Source organism: Lipotes vexillifer, unplaced genomic scaffold (genome assembly GCF_000442215.2).
Source record: "Lipotes vexillifer unplaced genomic scaffold, Lipotes_vexillifer_v1.1 scaffold298, whole genome shotgun sequence".
In the NCBI taxonomy this organism is placed as follows: Eukaryota; Metazoa; Chordata; class Mammalia; order Artiodactyla; family Lipotidae; genus Lipotes; species Lipotes vexillifer.
This window is the reverse complement of record NW_006793272.1, coordinates 2490134-2493998: the sequence shown is the minus strand read 5'-3', so window position 1 is coordinate 2493998 and position 3865 is coordinate 2490134. Positions and strand designations below refer to the sequence as shown.

The following is a 3865-nucleotide window of genomic DNA, read 5'->3' as shown; positions in this document are numbered from 1 at the left end:
GAGGTAAGTAAAAATGAGCTCTTAGAGTTGCAAATAGGGATCAGTTACCCAAATGTCAGGTGTAGCCACTAAGCAAAAGGCAATATTTATCAGTGCATAGAGTGGAATCACTATCTTTCTGATGACAAAATTTTCATCCATGTCTCACACACAGTTATTATGTGTCTGTTAATACTGGCTTATTTTTAATGAGAGAGGGTCTAGCATTTCTTTTTATATAGCCCTATATCTGAAGCCGTCGTTCTTAAGGGGACACGATCAGGGAGATTATAAAACTTATCTCGGGAGCTTATATTGCTGAAAGTCTGACATTCCACCTATGGGGTCATCTCTTCCTCCCCCAGAAATGGACATAGTAAGCCATTATTACAGATGGGAATGTGGTTTATCAGTGTGTTGGGGCAGAAAAAAAAATGTTAGAAACTACTGATGGAAAGTAGGCATAGAAGAATATAAGGCTTTATCACTGATAAAAGAGAGGATGCCCGCAGGAAAAACTTCAGCAACTATATTAAATGATCAGGGTACAATGAATGTGCTAAACTGCTGGTTCATTTACTGTCATATTTTGAATTGTTACCACTAGATGCTAGATAACAAACCTGATAACCTTCATTGCGTTCTGAGAAGGCAAGTGGACCATTATGGAAGCGAAGATGTTTCGGATCAGTCTAGTATGCTCTATTAAGTTAAGTTAGCTACGATTCCTTATTCTAACTCATTTTGTCCAGCAAAGTTCCCTGTTCACAAGGTAACTCAGAGGCAAAATGAGACATACATGCAAAAAACTAATACAAGGCAGAAGATAATAAGTTTACCAAAATAAATATGGAGTGCCAGGGACATTATAGGTGGGAGAGATGACATCAGGTTGGAGCAGAGTGTTAGGCAAAGCTCCATTAATCTCCAGTCTTCTCAGCTCTTTTCTCAAACACAAAAACAGTTATTGGTGCTTTGGGATAAGTTAGACACTGACTTTTGGTAGTACTGTTATTTTTTAAAAGGTATTGTTAAGCTTTTTCAATGTGTGATTTTAAGTTTCTGAAATGTAAACTTGTCATATCTTTGAGCCATAGGTTGCTCTGTGGGAGCACCTTCCCTATCACATAGTGGAAATCAATTTGGGAAAAAGAGGTTATTCTGTCTTACTCCCTTCAGGCATGTGTCTTCTGAGTTGTTTCTAGCCACATTAGGTGCTACCTAATATACATGGTGAGACTATTTAGGGCTTTGAAAGTTAGGGAGAACCTAGTATACCTAATATACATCGTGAGATTATTTAGGGATTTGAAAGTTAGGGAGAACCTAATATACCTAATATGCATGGTGAGATTATTTAGGGCTTTGAAAGTTAGGGAGAACCTAATATACATGGTGAGATTATTTAGGGCTTTGGAAGTTAGGGAGAACCTCTATTCCTCAGCAGGCATTTGGGTAACAGGTGAGGAACTGAGATAGATATGCAGTTCAAGTGTGGGCAGGCACACACACACACACACACACACACACACACACACACACACACACACACACACACACACACACACTCACACACTCACACACAGCTAACTTGGCAGCTGTGAGGATGGAGGTGGGGGACTCAGTGCCCGCTAAGCTACTTCAAGTACCTGCATGTCTGAGGCTGACTTTGAAGCCTCCAGCGTGTTTGGAGTTAATTCCCATTAGGTTGGACTCCGCCCCTCTCTCCCAAAGGTAAAGCAAGATTTTCAGGCATCACTGCAAAGAGCAGCTGGGATTCCCATCCCCTTCTGACAAGCTGTAAGGAGAAGTTGTTTCTCAGATTTGAGTCCGAAGAGAGGAAACAAGTCAATCAGCCTTCGTGGTCAGAAGGTAAATTTGCAACTTGGGCCAAATGCAATTGAAACAGCTGGATAAGAAACTGTTTGCTCTCCCCTTGCTCAACCCCCCCTTCTCCCCTTCCTTTCTCAGGCTTCCTGTCCTTTCATCTCACAGCTCAGAGAATCTGTTTTCTTCCCAAAGGCAGCCTGGTGCATTTTTACTTCCTCAAGTCTGTTGTTTGCACAGAGGCTAAGAGGAATCAGGGCTGAATTCCTATTTCATATTGACATGGTGTGAAGACCTAAGGGTTAAATGCTAGTTGGTTTCCCCAGGAGAGTTGGTAATTTGAGGAGAGGAAGTCCGTGTCTCTGGGAGTGGAGGGAAGGATTTTGTTCTGACCTATCTATTGAAATAAAAGTGGATTGGGTTTGCTGATATGCTGGGTTGATCCCTTAGACTTGCCTAAATTGGGGTTATGGTACTAAAATGGGGTGCTGGGGTTAAACTGAAATGCAAATGTTAAAGTGAGTTGGGCTGGAAATAAAAGATTGCATTAGCTCAGTAAATATTTGAGTTCCTACTGTGTGCCAAAGCATGATGATTTCCAGGAAAACCTGAAATAGTTTAACTATAAATCATTCTTGAAAGGAACACTGGGCCAAATGATTCTGTTTTGTGGTGGGAAACAGAAAACAGAAGTCTAGGGGTGAGGAGAAATCACTGAAAGACTGGTTAGCAGAGAAAGGGGAGAGGTATGATATTCTACTTCTTGGGTGACTTTGAGTCTTCTCTATTACTTATGGGAGAATGGAGTCTTCTCTGATAGGTGGGGGAATGAACACCTATCCTGGTGTTAGGTATACATAGCACAGATGTTACTTCACTTGAACTTTATGTTCCATCATCTCCATTTTGTAGATGAAACTAAAACTCAGAGGTTTTAATTGATCCTTTCAAGTTCATATAACCTGCAAGGGGCAGACCTTAGGACCCTATCCCAGATCTGGATTCTAAAATCTGGACTCTTGTCCATTAAAAGAGTATTTCTCAATCATTAATTTCCATCAGAATCAATTGAGGATTTTTGAAAAATGCAAATCCCATAAAATTTAATTCAGTGAATCCTAAAAGGATGTCACAGTCTGCATTTTGGACAAGCATCGAAGGTGATTCTGATGCAGAGGCATTAGGGACCCCATTTTGAAAAACACCCTTCATACGCCAGGCTGCCTCTCATGTCTGCTGAAGTGAGAGGAGAAGCCTTCATCCCACCTTCCTACACTGGCCAGATTCACTGAATGGGGGAGGGTGGCTATGGTGGCATTTTATTCACTATTGAGGCCATGGGTAGAGGGACTCCTGGGCAACAATAGCAGGCCTGGGGCTATGAACCTAAGCGTGTGAGGAAATGCTTTACCAGTTAGTCCATTGTTGATAGGACTTAACAGTGTCTTGCCAGAGCAGGCTGGTTGGAGTAGTGAGATAGGACTCCTAGCCAATCAATTGCTCACTAAAGGTGGTGGCATCGTTCCAGCCAGAATAAGAACTGGGGTGAAGATCTCTAATCGATATGCCACTTCCCAAAGCAGAAGACAAGACAGAGAGCTCAGTGAGCAGTATTTTTTTTTTAATTTACAAAGGAGGGAGAAGCTCATATGAAATTTAGGGAAATCATTCCAATTCCCACCTTTCTAACCTCAGACCCCGGAGAAGGGGAAAAGCCCAGGACTTGACATGGAGGTTCTTTTTATGGGCTCTCTCTGTCTCTGCGTGGCCAACTTGATTATTTAGAATTGGCCTTCTAGGTTGTTGATGACTTGGTTGGTCCTGTCTCTGCACTCACTCCCTGGCTTCCTGCCTCCTCGTGCCTTACCTGCTTGTGGACATCTTCACCTCAGGATGGAGCAATGCAAATAAATAAATAAACAAACCCAACACAGCTAGTTTTGCTAGTCTTTCTACCCCAGACTAAAAGAGGATGGAAGGAGGGAGAAGGCTTAGAAAGACAATCAGCAGGGCTTCCCTAGTGGCGCGGTGGTTGAGAGTCCGCCTGCCGATGCAGGGG

The 3865-nt window shown here is 42.4% G+C and overlaps 1 protein-coding gene across 1 annotated transcript in view; it reads left to right on the top strand.

Annotated features, from left to right (window-relative positions):
* Window positions 1-1509: 1509 nt before the first annotated feature.
* LHFPL1 (LHFPL tetraspan subfamily member 1) overlaps window positions 1510-3865 on the top strand; it is a 52590-nt gene continuing 50234 nt past the window's right edge. The window contains exon 1 of the mRNA XM_007466309.1: window positions 1510-1851. The gene's annotated coding sequence lies outside the window, so the exon portion shown is untranslated. The remainder of the gene's footprint in view (window positions 1852-3865) is intronic.